The sequence below is a fragment of the Myxine glutinosa genome, chromosome 9, assembly GCF_964187855.1.
Source record: "Myxine glutinosa chromosome 9, kmMyxGlut1.1, whole genome shotgun sequence".
NCBI classification, from domain to species: domain Eukaryota; kingdom Metazoa; phylum Chordata; class Myxini; order Myxiniformes; family Myxinidae; genus Myxine; species Myxine glutinosa.
Window position 1 is genome coordinate 23,802,369 of NC_136269.1, and position 16,737 is coordinate 23,819,105.

General features: G+C 48.7%; 1 protein-coding gene and 1 non-coding gene across 2 annotated transcripts in view; both read right to left on the reverse strand.

Annotated features, from left to right (window-relative positions):
• Positions 1–16,737, reverse strand: part of LOC137411810 (neutral amino acid transporter A-like) — a 272,303-nt gene that overhangs the window by 16,147 nt on the left and 239,419 nt on the right. The window lies entirely within an intron of this gene.
• Positions 3,750–3,913, reverse strand: LOC137435840 (U1 spliceosomal RNA). Its single transcript, XR_010986142.1, has one exon. It is a non-coding gene; the product is annotated as a U1 spliceosomal RNA (small nuclear RNA).

The window sequence follows — 16,737 nt, forward strand, 5'->3', positions numbered from 1 at the left end:
CTGATAATTATATAACATGGATCTGCAAAATAAATTGGGATGTGAATACTTGTATACGTACCATATTTGTGGTCAAGTGTTCGTTTTGTTTTTTCATTCCACATGGCACAATATTCTTACTGAAGTGAGTACCATTGAAAATAAATTGCATCCATTTATCAAAGAATCAGAATAGTATTGTAACGAATTTGAGAAGTGTAACGGTTTTGAGAAGTGTAACAATTTTGGAGAAAGTGTAACGAATGTGAAAAGTATGGTTTTGTTGTGTGTAACACCCTCGTAATGTAAATAATGGTCGCAGCCGTCCTCCTAGTTAATTCCATGAAACTTACACACAGGCCACGATATATCTTTTTAAATAGTTTATTTCCTTATTCTATGTAGGCTAAATATGTGTTTCCCACTAGATTGACTCTGCATTGCATCAAACGAAATAAAGCGTAGGCCCCTCCGATGATCCATGGCAGCTCAAGTGCCAGGGATTCCCCCACTTGAGCTTTCACAGCAAACGTTTATTGCAGTACTGAACTGCTGTGCAACGTGACGGCGCAGTAGCTGCAGCTGCTGACCGGTTTTCGCCATTTGCGGCCATTACGAACAAGGGGAGTGGCTAGAGAAGACGGGTCGCCCCCCTCGTCATAGGGGGGAGGAGTAAGTCGGCCCCGCTCATCCAACCTAGAACAAGGGGTTTGGCTAAGAGAGGGCGGAGCGGGAACCCCCGAGAAAGTGCGCGAAGGTTCGGTGAGAAAACCAATATAAGTCGCCGCGGGACGCACTCCACTGGCTTGCTCTTGCTCCTCTTGCTCTTGCTCTTGCCCCTCCAGCTCTTGCTCTGACCCCGTCCTCTTGCTTGCTGTCGCTCGTTGTTGCTGGGGAGAAGGAAGACGCCTGAACGAGCAGGTGTGTGCGAGCCATCGTGCGACCAGCTGCGCTGCAGCTAAGCGGGCAGCTAAGGGGCCGCAGGCCACGAAAAGGACGCGCCAGGCAGCAATCCACGCTGGACCCTCCATTGCCTCCCAAAACAACCATCCATCCTCAAGCCATACCTGCCTGCAATATCCCCCATGTAAGTGTGAACGTCGTCTGTCCTAATCGTTGTCCTGGGGTTAAGTAAATTGACTAGTATAAGCTAACGATTCACTGTGTGACTGCTTCTTCCATCCATTGTTTGTAAATAATTTTGATCGCTCCTTCTTTTTGCTTGTGTGTATAATAAATCCTGTTATTCCTCCGTACTCTGTCTTCTTCTCTCTTCCTTCTCTTTCGGTCGCTTTAGAGGTTTCCAAATTGAATATCTGTGGTGCGATCTGGTCAACGTTGGGGGAGTCGGGCCAATCGGGGATCCTGTAACGGTCGCGGTGGACCATCTGCTCGGCCCAAAGTAACATGTAAACCGCGTCTGTAACAGTATAGTGAAAACAAACTTCTGAGTTATACTTCTGGGCAGAGAAACATGATGGTCAATGGTCATAGTAAATATTTTTGTTATTCTCCTCCAAGACACGTCAGGATATTGCGAAATTATGACAAATTATAATTACAGAATATAAAATAGCAACATGTGTGCACTGTATCATGTGTGTTCTATAATCTCACTGGTGCTTGAACAAAATCAGTTTGGACATCTGCTTCCTGACTTTCTCTCCGGTGATGGCTTCCGTCTCCTTTTTCCCAAGATGAAAGAGTTTGATTCGACAATAACAAGAAGCTGCTATCTTCACGAGCTTGTGAATATGATTATCTTCCACTGCAGTTTCAAACTGGTGTGAGTGCAGTTCAGGAAATAAGTCCATATGAACAGCACGGTATTGCTCATAACAGCCATGGATACTGCAGCTGAAATGCCGGATCCTTGAGAAAGATTCCCATTTGTCTTCTTCAGTAGTCGTTGAAAACAATGTTTTGTTTTGTTTTTGAAAACAATTTTTCGAGTGTTTTATTGAAATTTCGATTAAATTATTTTATAAAATATAGCAGGCATTGTCTTTTGATAAAGACAATGAACGGACGCAGATTTTCTGGGGGAACCAATATGGCGACGAATATACTTGCGGTGACTTCACAGCGAATGGACCGATTGGCGTTGATTTGGCGTCGAGCCTCCAATCCAGTTTGTGTAGAGATCAGTGGGTGAGACGGACACAGAGTCCAGGAGCAAGCTCAAGTTAAAGGAGCAGGAAAGTTCCGACCAAAAATTAAAAGCCAAAGCTATGCGAAGCATGTGGGGGAAAATGTATCACTTTTGTCCAGAACGTCCACATCCATTTGCTAAGCTGCCTTACTAAGAGCTACATCCATTTGCTAAGCTGCCTTACTAATAGCTACAGCCATTTGCTAAGCGGCCTTACTAATAGCTACATCCATTTGCTAAGCTGCCTTACTAATAGCTACATCCACTCGCTAAGCTGCCTTACTAATAGCTACATCCACATCCATTTGCTAAGCTGCCTTACTAATAACTACATCCACTTGCTAAGCTGCCTTACTAAGAGCTACAGCCACTTGCTAAGCTGCCTTACTAATAGCTACAGCCACTTGCCAAGCAGCCTTACTAATAGCTACAGCCACTTGCTAAGCTGCCTTACTAATAGCTACAGCCACTTGCTAAGCTGCCTTACTAATAGCTACATCCATTTGCTAAGCTGCCTTACTAATAGCTACATCCATTTGCTAAGCTGCCTTACTAATAGCAACATCCATTTGCTAAGCTGCCTTACTAAGAGCTACATCCATTTGCTAAGCGGCCTTACTAATAGCTACATCCACTTGCTAAGCGGCCTTACTAATATCTACAGCCACTTGCTAAGCTGCCTTACTAATAGCTACAGCCACTTGCTAAGCTGCCTTACTAATAGCTACATCCATTTGCTAAGCTGCCTTACTAATAGCTACATCCATTTGCTAAGCTGCCTTACTAATAGCAACATCCATTTGCTAAGCGGCCTTTCCAATAGTTACAGCCACTTGCTAAGCTGCCTTACTAATATCTACAGCCACTTGCTAAGCTGCCTTACTAATAGCTACAGCCACTTGCTAAGCTGCCTTACTAATAGCTACATCCATTTGCTAAGCTGCCTTCCTAATAGCTACATCCATTTGCTAAGCTGCCTTACTAATAGCAACATCCTTTTGCTAAGCGGCCTTTCCAATAGTTACAGCCACTTGCTAAGCTGCCTTACTAATAGCTACAGCCACTTGCTAAGCTGCCTTACTAATAGCTACAGCCACTTGCTAAGCGGCCTTACTAATAGCTACATCCATTTGCTAAGCTGCCTTACTAATAGCTACATCCATTTGCTAAGCTGCCTTACTAATAGCAACATCCATTTGCTAAGCTGCCTTACTAATAGCTACAGCCACTTGCTAAGCTGCCTTACTAATAGCTACATCCATTTGCTAAGCTGCCTTACTAATAGCTACAGCCACTTGCTAAGCTGCCTTACTAATAGCTATAGCCACTTGCTAAGCTGCCTTACTAATAGCTACAGCCACTTGCTAAGTGGCCTTACTAATATCTACAGCCACTTGCTAAGCTGCCTTACTAATAGCTACAGCCACTTGCTAAGCTGCCTTACTAATAGCTACATACAGTTGCTAAGCGGCCTTACTAAGAGCTACATCCACTCGCTAAGCTGCCTTACTAACAGCTACATCCATTTGCTAAGCTGCCTTACTAAGAGCTACATCCACTTGCTAAGCTGCCGTACTAATAGCTACATCCACAATTCATCTGTTTTTAGTTTAACAATCAGGGGATAGCGCGAACGCAGTCCCCCACTACCACAAATTGTACAGTCGAGTTTCCCACATTTGGGGAAATCGCAAGGGTCAACCCACCCGGAGTGCAATGGGTGGACCTCGCCCTGAGAACACCACCTTAATGATCATGGTATTTCTCCTGTCAGGTAAGTATGAGTTGTTTACCCCACGGTCTCCCTTGTCTTAGTGCGAGCACCGCCTTACATTACCAGGACGTATTCAACACTTTTCCCTGAATATCTATTTAAATGGTGAATTTTGCACGATATTTGTAAACAAATCCTAATTGTAATATTAGGTTCGATATTATGATTTATTTATTTGGATAATTTCTCGCTTTGCTGCTGAGATTGGAGCAGATTATAAACGATTTAGCGACTGGATGCCTTCCGAGGAAGCTGACATGTCATGACGCTGTCCTGACGTCATGACGCTATCAAGACGTTATGACGCTAAATACTGTATCAACGCATGACGTCATGACGCTTGATATTGAGGAACGATTTTCCATCTCTCTGATTACTCTCGCCTGAGGAGAGGGTATTGCATTTGAGTTTGTCTGTTTATCCGCACAGAATAAATGTGATTTTCTCTGCAACCGTTGGTCCGATTGACAGGTGATTTTCACCAAAGGTGCAACTCGACCTGCATAATTTTTTAATGAGAATGATGACGTCATAGGTCACGTGGTTCGGCCGCGATCTTGGAAAAACCGAAAAACTTTGCACCTCTATATCTCCGGAAGTGCTGAATGTAAAAAATTGAGACATGGCTTATTGTAAAGAACTCTCCATGGGGAATAAAGGATGTTAATGGTGATGTCATAGATGCCTCCATTATGACGTCATAATTCGACAAGTACAAAACTTCATCCGATCAAGATGAAATTTATTGAGCACTAGCAGAAGTACTCGGCATTGCCGGGCGGGGGAGGGGAGGGGAACGGGGGGGGGGGGGGAGAAGAGGGGGAGGGGGAGAAGAGGGGGGGATGGGGAGGGGGTGGGAGGGGGGAGGGGGGAAATGGGGGGAGGGGAGGGGGGAAGGGGGGAGGGGGAGGGGAGAAGAGGAGGGATGGGGAGGGTGAGGGAGGGTGAGGGATGGGAGGGGGGAGGGGGGATGGGGGAGGGACCCGGCAGAAGTACCCGGCATTGCCGGACGGGGGAGGGGAGGGGAACGGGGGGGGAGGGGAGAAGAGGGGGGGAGGGGAGAAGGGTGGGGTGGGGAGGGGGAAAAGGGAGGGGAGAAGGGGAGGGGGTAGGGTGGAGGGGGAAGGGAGGGGGAGGACGGAGGGGGAGGGGGAGGGGGAAAAGGAGGGGGAAAGGGAGGGGGAAAGGGAGGGGGAGGGGGGAAAGGGAGGGGGAGGGGGAAAAGGGAGGGGGAGGGGAGAAGGGGAGGGGAGAAGGGGAGGGGTAGGGTGGAGAGGGAAGGGAGGGGGGAGGGGGAGGGAAGGGGAGGGCCAGTCAACAATGACGTTGCAGTTCTCATGGTCGGAGAGCAGCACAACAATCGCGACATAGTCCTGCATATTCGCAACAGCACGAAGCGGATTGTGGAGACTCACCGATCCTGTGACGTCCTCCAGTACCGGCGTTGCCGGGCGGGTGAAGGGAGACCCGTACATTCCCAACCCGTACATTCGCCCTCTCGACTCAAGCTCACTCGGACAAAAGCCTCGCACAAATTACACCGTGAAGGCCCAATGGTCATGTCTATGCCACAAATCACGGGCGCACTGAATTGAAAATATATAGAACGCTCATACTCCGTGAAAAGTGAAGCCGCCGTGTCGCCATCTTGGTCAGCACGACTCGACCAACTCACTTCGCGGATCTCGTTTTGTGCGGCAATAAACTGCTCCAATCGGTTACGGAAGGGTTGTGGAAAGACGTTTCACAGCTTTTTCAAAGACATTTAATTCATATCGCACAAAATCGATACAAAACACGATCGCATAAAAGGTGAAAAAACGTGTGACGTGTGACGGGATGGAACATCACGTAATCGCTCTGAGCGAATCAGTCTGGTGGCGGGAATGGAACATCACGTGATCGCTCTGAGCGAATCAGCGCGCTGCTCTGGAACCGGCTGAGATTAGCGGGTACTTCGCTGAAATGCGCTGAGGTAAATATGAATTTAAAAAAATGGATCTCGTCAAATATGGTCTCGGCCATGTTCGTCCCAGGCTCAATGGCTATGTCTATGCCAAATATCAAGTAAGTGAGCCTCTCCGTTTAGGAGTCTATCGGTAACATTACACACACACACACACACAAACTGTGTTTTATACATACTAGGGCATGCCCGTACTATATATATAGGACGTGCCCGTAAGTGCGTGATGTTACCGTACAATGAATGTATCGTCCCGACGCCGCAGCTCGGATGGCGCTGCAGTTAATCGGGCCCCCAAATTCCTCATCGACGATAACTAAACAATATATTATATGAATCGCACCGTACATACCTCCTTCTAGATCTTGTTCTTGTCTTGATATACTCACTCAGGCTCACTCTATCACGACTGAGTCCTCCCAGCTCCTCCAAATGGCGCCCGCTAGCCGCTACGTAAGTCCGGAAGTGACGTCCTCATTTGACTGTCCGGAAGTGACGTCCTCATTTGACTGTCCGGAAGGTCGCAAATCGCAGTTACGATGAATCGCAAATTAGTTTTAATTAGTTTTAAAACATAGTTTAACGGCAACATAGTTTGCCGACGGGAAATAAATGAATACGCTCTCAAATGTGCCATCCGAGGCAGAGTCTGTTCGCCACGTTCGGCACACGTGATAGCTCGCTGCTCTCTGATTGGTTGAATCGTTTTTTGGACATAGCTCGGTAACTACTTCTGCGATTAATTTAAAACCTTGAAAAGGCACATCCTCGGGTCCCCAGCAATATACCTGGCAAGTTTCAAGTATATCGGACCGGTAGTTGTCGAGAAACAGCGGTCACAGACAAACATACAAACATACAAACAAACATACACACAGAGATTAGTGGAATTATAGATAGATAGATAATATAATCTAGGAATAAATTAGTGGAGAAAAAAAATAATGATGACGTCATCGATCACGTGGTTCGGCCACCATATTTGTTTTAACACAAAAGCCTTAAATACCACTGAAAATTATATCCTGGCGAGGGTTTGCAATCTCTGATTGCTCTTTTTCTTGTTTTACATCGTTATCTTGTAACAAAATCTATTTGAAGTTATTCATTCGCACATAGATCCTTGTTCATGATGGAAGATTAATTCAGTCGATTAAGGGGAAGGTTTTTACCTTGCTGGTAGAGTTTGTGGATGGGATTCTGTTTCTGCGGTATTTAAACCATAGCACACCCGCTCACTACGGGAGCGGAAAAAAGGGTCATTCCTCTTTGGGGTATGTAGATTACAGTCGATCTATGGTCGGATCTCAAGAACATTGGGTGTGTGTTCATTTACCAAGTTTCTTGTGGAGAGATCGCCAAGTGGTTTAAGCATTTGAGCAAGCACTCCATTCAAAACCGTTAAGGAACGGCTGGCTTGGCAAGCGCTAGCTAGTTGCTTGGTAAAGGAGCACAACCAGAGCTTCTCGCTTTCAATTTCGTATGAAACAGCAGGAGCGAATTTCAAACGTTACCTACGAAAAATGACACGGGAGCGGCAGAAAGGGCCATGTTATTAACCAAACATTTGTGGGTTATATAAAGTACAGTAGATCTTCACTCAGTTCTGCAAGTAAACATTGCTTCACGGATGTCGGGATTCCTCCAAATTTCTTAATTTAGTGTTATAAAGAGCAATAGCGACTGTTTAAAAAGCTAAGCATACGTGTTTGTGGTTTATATTATTTTTACTTCCTGGAGAAGCGGTTGCTCCCACAGAAACGCCATTATAACTATAAGCTATTTATACACGATATCACTGCAGGAAAAACGCCTTGGTGAAGTGGGACATTATTAGTATTGTTGTGGTTTTAGAACCCACACTCTTGTAAATATGACATTATTAAATGGTTAAAGGTAGCACCCCGAGTTAGTCCACAAGCAACACGTAGGCCACCAAAGGATTCCAGTTATTTCATTAATATGTGTTTTAGAAAAGGTCGTGTTTCCAATTGTTGAATCTGCGTTGTGTCAATCAAATAAGAAGTAGGCCCTTTCATTCATTTTGCGACCTCCCTCTCCAAGCGACGCCATTACGCGCCCCTACAGTCGGTGCCTCATGGCTCTTCCAATTGGTTACGCACCTTTGTTGGCAGCGTTCGCTGCCTTAGCGCTCGCTCAAGCTGCCATAAGCCACGAGGTAAGGCCCGAGAAAGGGGGCGGAACGCCAAGAAGAAGGTGTGGCCATGTCATCCAGCCGTCAAAGGCGGAGCTGGTAAGCCCTCACCAGCCAACCAGGGGTGAAGTAACATCACCGACAGGCGTGGCTTTTTGGCTCGCGGAGTGATCGCGCGGAGAGATATAAAAAGCGAGCGCAAAGCCCTTTCACAGGACTGCGCGGGGCACATGCCAGCGAGCACATTTACTGAGAGAACTGACAGCGGCAGCGTGCATTACAAGAGGACTTGTTGGAGGCGCGCTCGTTAAAGAGGACTGATGGGAGAGAGCACATTGAGAAGCACCTTTATAAAGAGATTTACGGCACGCTGATTAAGAGGACTTTGGAGAGGGGGCGTTTGGCACGAGTGTGCAGCTATTACGTACGCCGAAGGACACCAGCTTCCCCCCGCTATATAACTGTCTGGTCGCGTTCAACTATACGCGGAGCTGCCTGCCGGGTTTCGCCGCTGGGCCGGAGCCTGGACCCCATCGCCGGACCCTCTACCTGTTCCATCTACAATCCAGCTACAATCCCCGTGTGAGTGTGTACGTTTGTCTGGGGTATTAAGGATAAGACTGTTTTAAGACTGCCCTGTGTGCTGCTTCTTCTTCTTCCTATCTTGTACATTCTTTTGTTTCCTCTTCTTCTTGTAAATTGTAATAAACCCATCTTTGTTCTTCCTACCTTCTGGTTTCCTCTCCATCCGATCGCATCCGTCCTTTCTATCATTGGGTAAACATGGCACGATTGAAACCGCTAGAATCGGGTTTAGTCACATTGTTAGCGGCTCGGATCGCGGATTGCTATCCGCTCGGCATATTCCATCATATCCGTGGTTCGAGCGGGAGTTATTCCCTCGTTTCCGGCCGGCGTTAGTACTTAGGTAGTAGTGAACCCCTAGGCCTAACAAACCCTACCTAACGCCATGCCGGGAAGGACGTTATAACCCCCAGGACTCGGGTCGGCCAGATAAAAAGACAAGGGGATTAACCCCCTCACCCCCTTGATAAGGGGAGAGCCGATGTCCGAGATCTGTAACAACTGGTGTCAAGAGTGGGATTTGGACCCGAACCAAATTTTTTATACATCTGAAATATTTTGGTCAAAATTACGAGCGGCCGAAATTTTTTATTAACATCCAAATTAAATCGTGCCATGGATAACCAAGGCGATCGGATGCCGGTGGGGGTAAATGAGGAAATAGAAGAGGAGTTAGAGTTAACCCAGGACCCCAGGGAAGAAGTGGGAGAGATGGAGGAGGAAAATGAAGAAGGTGCGGTAGTGGGGGTTGCAGGCGCACAAAATGGCGGCGCCTCACACGAGGCAGCGGGAGCCGAGCCTGCAGCACCAGTGAATATGGACCTAGTTATGGCGCAAATATGGGCCTATATGGTAAAGTCGGACCATAAAATGAATGAAGTGGGAAACCAAATTGGCGGATTAAAAAATGATTTGGGAAGCCAAATTGGGTGATTGAGGAAAGAGGTGGGAGAAATGAGGGCCGATAGTGAGGGAATGGAAAATAGAATGGGGGAGCAATTGGGAAGTCAAATTGGGGGATTAGAAAGTAAATTAGGGGCCCAATTGGAGGACGTGAGTAGCCAAATGAACCAAAGGGATAACGGGGTTGGAAAACAGAATGGCCACCCGAGATAATCAAATGAAAGGCATGAAGGACGGGTTAACGGGGTTTGGAACCAGGATAGGTGGCCAGATAAAATAATTGGGGAAGGACAGAGACCGCAGATCGGGCGGAAAGGTTGTGGGGGTACGCGACGAGGTAGCGCGGCTTGAGAAGCGCGGGGAAGGCGAGGCTGAGCAAGGCATAGTTACGTGGACCGGGATAGAAATCGCGACCCGGGGTATGGGGAAGCCGGCGACCGCCGAAGTAGAAGAGAAAATTTTATTAGTGCAAGCGGTCGTCGAGGGAAAATAAAATAAAATCGAAGAAATAGTGGAAATTGGGTTTGAAGAGACGCCGGACTTAGAAAAGCACTCGTGGAGGGAAGAAATGGAATATGCCCAAAGTCCGTGTTCACATCGTGATGTCGTGCTGCATAACCAAATGGAAAGTTTGCAGGTGGTGGAGGAGCGAAGAAGAGGAAGCGCCAAGGTGAGTAGGGCTGTATATGGCACGAAAAGGTATGGCGCGAAAGGATTTTTCACGCGCTTGGGATCCCAGCGTCACCCGGGCGCTCGTAGAAGGTCCGTGGTGCGCTGTGTGAGAGGAAATGGCGCGAGTGTGAGGAAAATGTGTGCGCCGGAGCGCGGGTGTGAAGCCATGGAGTGTATGAGTGAGTGCACAACAGAGTGTGAAGGTGAGGAGGAGTGCGATACAGAGAGTGAGATGGATGAGGAGCGTGTGCGAGAATGCACACCTGGGATGGATGAGGAGCGTGTGCGAGGATGCACACCTGAGTTGGTTGTGGCGAGTGTGCGGGGATGCACACTGGAGCGCGTGATTGGGTGTGCGGCAGGAGATTGCACACCCGTGGGTAGGTGTGTGCTGAGTGGGTGGATGCAAGAGTGCACACCCGGGGTGGTTACGCAGTACGTAACGGGGGAGAGTGCACGGGAGGAGTGCGTGGAAGAAAGGTGTGTAACAGAGGAGTGTGTGATGAGGGAGTGTATGGCATTTGTGAGTATGGGAAGCGCTGCAGCGCATCGATGTGCGAGAGAAGAGTGGGTCGCGAGGTGTGCATGTGCGAATGCGACTCAAGCATCGACCCAGACCGGGGGGTTAGCGTTTAGGCCAACGTATAGCTGACGCGAACCCTCGGTACGTGACGGGCTTGGTGTGCAGCGGGAACCGGCGGGGATTGTTGCCGTGGCGATCTCGCAAGGAGCGCCGTGCACGATCCGGGCCGGGCCCCGCCCTACACAGTCGGTGCCGCGTTTTGCCAGGCAAGGCGACCGGCCTGGTTCAAGGGGAGGTAGGAGGGTTCGGAGCGGCGCCGCCTTGCGGTGGCGGCACTCCGGCCGGGGAAGGCTGGGCCATCGCGCTTGGGAGCGCAAAGGGTTGAGCCGAGATGGTGCCTGGAGCCTTGGCCCGACAAAACCTCCTCCCCTGAATCCGAATGCCGGACGGACCCAACCTGCAGGAGACAGACCACCCGTATGCATTGCCGACTTTTCGAAGCCGAGCAGTAAAGATGTATCCGCACGAGAGGCTCAGAGTAGTGAACAAATAGAGATATTGATGTAGAGGGATGTACCATCTACCATCCCTCACATGGGGCAAAGGAGCTATAGGATTTATGGGGCTTTGGCGGTACGAACTAGCCAGAGAGGGCTTGGATAAATGTAGAGGGACCTAGAGATGACCATAGGTGACCGAGAATTAAGTAGTGACTTTTGTACAGGTAGTGGGGACGTAGAGTAGAGTAGTTGGATGATAATGACGAGGGAGTGCTTAGTATAAGGGATGACGGGGAGCACTAGTATTAGAAGGGAGTAGTTAGTTTAAATGATGCTGTGTGTATGAGCTTGAGGTTTCGGATGAAATGAGGCATTGCGTATGGAAGTTCTTGGTAGTGCTGGTGAAATGAGGCAATGCTCGTGAAAGATGTGTGTGTGTGTGTGTGTGTGTGTGTGTGTGTGTGTGTGTGTGTGTGTGTGTGTCGGAATGGGACTTAGAACTTGGGACTCAGAGGACTCAGAGAAAGGAGCAACGGATATATTTATTAGAACTCGTTTACACAAGCTTGCGGAAAACACAATGTCGCTTGAAGCTCACGAAATGACCAACACTACAACAAGGTGCTCTGAAGTAATTCGATTTAAACTTGCTATATATAAAGAATATAGGGTGTGGCTTTAGCTCACAAGATACAGAGAAAGAATGGGCTCATTGGTCCCCCCACCATTAGTCCCATCCTGTTGTTCAGTTAGTTAAAGGAAGTTCATCCAAGGCTACTCATGGGTTAGCTCAGATAAGGAGATGGTCAGCAATATGTGGCAACATGTTTACAACTTTCTGTATAGAGACTTGGGTTGGGGAAGTACAAAGGGAGTGGACACTCATAAATGTGTCAGCCTACAGGATATTGGCAAAGGTTTGTGGGAGGCTGAGAGATAGCAGCTGCAACCAAGGCCACAAAAGGGGAACAAGGGATTATGCCAATACAGGGCAAAAGCTCACAAGCACAGAACTCCTTATTAGGGTATTACACATCCTCAAAGCACAAGAAAGGACTAAGTATTTTAAAAGAATACAGCAAACAGTCAAATCAAAACATATCATTGGCTATGCTTGGTAATTGGTAGAGCAGCAAGAATTAACAAAGGGGGAGGGGAATAACAGCTCCCCACATACCGCCCTTTTGGATCTAAGATACAATGTTATCTACGAGCCAATCAAAGGCCTTTATTTCAAACAAAGCAGAAACAAAACAAATCAGGAAAGTCATTCAACATATCACGCGAAGGCAACCCAGTGAGCATGTAGTGCCCAAAGCACTCCACATCGCACCCAGCAGGATGATTCGCGTCTGTATGTGAGTATGCAATGTAAGTCCGTAAAGGCAGGGTGAACAAATGGCATGTAAAATCCTCCGAGAGTATTGAAATAGACAGTGTAAAAGATTCACTAAACATACCATGCGGAAGCAGCCCAGTGAGCATGTCCCGCACCCAAAGTACCACACATCGCACTCAGCAGGATGATCCGCGGGTATGTGGGTGTATGCGGGTGTATGTGGGTGTATGATGTAAATCAGGTGTAGGTGGGTGTATGATGTGAGACCGTAGAGGCATGAAGATCGAATAGCGTGTCAAATCCACAACGAAGACCTCTGGTTCCGCCGGGGTCCACACCCAGGATGATCTCCCGACCCACCCTTCGTCCACAGAGGTGCGGCCAGGACTCCCCCCCGACTGGAGCTCGCCCAAGCTTCCCCAGGTGCAATCCTTGTAGATCTTCAGCGCTCAATCGATATTCATGTTCATGAGGTCTCTTATATGCTGGTGATCTGGGGAAGACACAACGTCATCAGTATCAGGTGGCTTAAACCTATGGCCAAAAAACAAAGCATAACGGTCCAAAGGAGGGAGAGAAACTTCCTTTGGGTCAAAGTCGAGGTCGTCCGAGGCGATGCTGCTTCCACCGCCGTTATCCATGGACGAATCTTCAAGACAATCAGATTCGGAACTCAGAGTATCTCCAATGTTGAGTTCCTCACCATCCAGGCTCGGGTTTGCAGTTGGGTCCAAATCCAGGATTGGGTCAGTGACGTTTGACTCACTGTGAGCTTGTGAGACATAAAGGTGAGCTCGTGAAACATAAAGAGGCAAAGCCTGCATCGAGACATAAACATCAGTCGGGGACCCTTGCAAGTGGCCCACATCATCATCGGAATCATCATCAGTAACATTATTCTCAGGTGGCTTAGGCCTGCGGCGTAGGCAGCCAGCAACAGTCATAGCCTTACACATCGAGAAAAAACGAGAGGTCTCCCTTAGGTACTCGTTGGCGTCTGCATGCGACATGTTGGGGTCCAGAGTAATCGGCGTCCTGGCAGCCTGAAATGCTCTGAGGTCCGCAACTGTGTAATCAAAATCATTATCGGTAACATCAACAATGGAAGAACAATCTTCAGAAGTGGAGATCTCATTGTCGCGGCCCAGTGACTCGTTCGGGTCGTCGTTCCAGGATCCGCGATCTGCAGTCACGTCGACGGCCGGAGTGTCATCTGGACCCACGGTCAGCTTGTCGGTCATCACCATGGCCTTTTCTGGTGTCGTCTTCAGTGTCCATCCTGTGGTAAACTTTCTCACACACGCAAGGACTAAAGCCTTGATTAGTACACAACAAACCACGATTCCAAGGACTATTGCCAAGGCGGTCAATATCCACTTTACTATCGTACCTGTCCATCCTTTAAACCAGTCAGTAAGCCACTGGTGGGAGGCTTCTCGATCCATTCGATCCTTTGTCAATATATGAGCACTTTCTCTTAACCTTATAATAGCAGCACTGACCCCTTGTGAAGGATCAGGAATAAAAGTACAACATCTACCCTTAATTATCCCACATACCCCTCCTCGTTCTGCCAGTAGCATATCTAAAGCAACCCTATTTTGCATAACCATTGTACGCAGGTGGACAACCGTGTCCAACATTTCGTCATGTGCTGTAGCGGTGTCGTTGGCCACCCTTTCTAAGATTAACGCAATTTTGTCAATGCGGTAACTGTTCATGACCGTCCCAGCCCATGGGAAGAAGAAACTAACGGCTTTCTCCCAATCAGCGCCGTGTAAGGTGGTGGTGTCGTCGTCGTGCCAATAGGTGCTTCGTTGTGTCCTTATGAGTGCAGGGGTATTATGCAAGTGTTGTCGCATTTCCATCTCTGGGAAAACTGATCCTAAATAGCAAATTCCTCCCCAATTATCAGGTAAATACGGGTAAGCTTTGTTCCCGCATACAAACATGGTCCCGTGCGGAGCCACTAAATGGGTGGTCATGCAAGTGCGAAGGCCTGGGATAGTGTTTGTCCCGTTTTCCCCTTCCCATGCCAACTGGAGGTGTGTGAGGTTATGTAAGGGCGAACTTGTAACATTCACTAACAGCCTGTGTTTCCCTTTCCTAGGGTCCGCGGGGAGGGTATCTCTACACATGGATTTGCCTACCATTACTTGGCCCTTTCCTTCTAAGCAGAGGGCCCCCCTCGCCGGCTTGACCCAAACCGGCGCCGGACGTTCCTCAAAGTGTCGGGACTGGATGGGGGGGGAGTACTGAAAAACTCGTTTACACGCGGTTCCGTCAGAACCTTGGCTTGTCAGGGTTGTACTAATTCATTTGGTGTCTAGTGGCTTCGAGCACAAATCATTGAGTGATAGGGGTAACACTACCATTGGTATTCCTGCTGTGCTGGTGCGGGGAAGGTGCATACACATCCAACACCGTGTCCTATTCTGTACTGTGGCCATATGCCGTGCGACCTTCCAGTATGTGTTCTCCTCTGGTTTCCTTCTTACTTCCTGGGCAGGCGGGGTTTTAATGACGTAGGCGGCGCAACTAGGTCGGAAGTAGGGTTCAGTTCCATTTGGGATTAGCGTGCGAGGGGGCCATATTCCACATTCAAGTATCATTGTTGTATCCGGGCCAATGGGGGTATAATGCAATAAGAGGGTAGTATTCTCGATGCCCTCGCCCCATCGATATCCTGGGGCATATCGACTGCTTATGTCCCCAGTGTATGTTCCATTTTCCACTTTCCTAACCTTAGACAGGACTAGGCGTGGTCTTGTCATGCGTGCCTGTGGTGTCTTATTGTGTACCACTATAGCTTCCACCCATCGTACAGATAACCACTTAAATTGTGTTTCCAAGCTACAGCAATTCACCGCTACTTTGTCTCCCCAGCGAGCCGTTATATACTTGATGGGGTAGAGGGGAAATGCTGGATAGTTGTCGTGTCCTGGGTACTTGGGGAGGTCCTTTCTCGATAGCTCAAAGTGCAAGAGCCTATCTTTGGCAGGGGGTTTAAGGCAGCTACCCAGAATTCCCATCACCATGACCATCATCGCCGCCCTTACGAGACTGTAGTGCCCTAAACGGTGCATTGTCTTCAGCAGTGTGAGGTGCGGTGTCCTGTGTGGCTTGTGGTGCGGGAATGGACAACTTACAATGGGTGGCGTGGATCCACGAAGGTTTACCCTCGCAGAAGACTGCCGTCGGTGTGACCAGTAGAACCTGGAATGGTCCCTTCCACCGTGGCTCCAAAGCAGTTTTGCGGGTGAAGTGTTTTACGAGCACCCAGTCGCCGGCTTGGAAGTCGTGGATGGCGTGGCCTATTGGTTCAGGCAGCGCCTCTCGTACTCGAGCATGGATGCTGCGTGCCACATTGGACAAGCCTATGCAAAATCTCAAAAGCATGTCATCCATTACCGGCAAAGCAAGGGTGGACATGTCCGTTGGTGCTGAGACGGGCAAGCTCATAGGTCGTCTCATTAATATTTTGTGGGGGGAAAGGCCCGTAGTGCGACCCGGGGTGGAACGGATGCTCATCAATGCAAGCGGAAGAGCCTCCGGCCACTTCAAGCCTGTGTCTGCGCAAAGTTTCGCTAGTTTATTCTTTAAAGTCTTATTCGTTCGTTCCACAAGTCCCGATGACTGTGGGTGGTAAACGCAATGGAAGGACTGTTTAACGCCCAACGCCTTCAGGATGCCCTTGACCACCTGCGCCGTGAAATGGCCCCCTTGATCTGACGAAATTATCTGGGGAATGCCAAATCTGCACATAAAATCCCGCACGAGACGCTTCACTACTGTCGGGGCATCGGACTTGACGCATGGGTAAGCTTCGACCCATTTGGTGAACGTATCTACGATTACCAACACGTAGCGAAACGACATGCTTGGTTCCAATTCTGTAAAATCGAACTCGATATTTGCGAACGGCCCACTTGGCGGGGGCCGTCCCCCGTCATGTGCATGTCTCGGCGGCGCCCCGCTATTGTGTTGCTGGCAGACCACGCACGATCGGCACACTTCGGATACAATCCGTGACAGTCCTGGTGCCGCCCAAGTGTAGTTTATCTGTCCCATCACCCCCCTCTGGCACACATGACCATTTTGATGTACCATGCGTGCCAGCCAAGGCAGTAAGGCCTGGGGTGCTATAGATTTTTCGTCAAGGGTCCACATTTCCCCTGGCCCAGGGCAT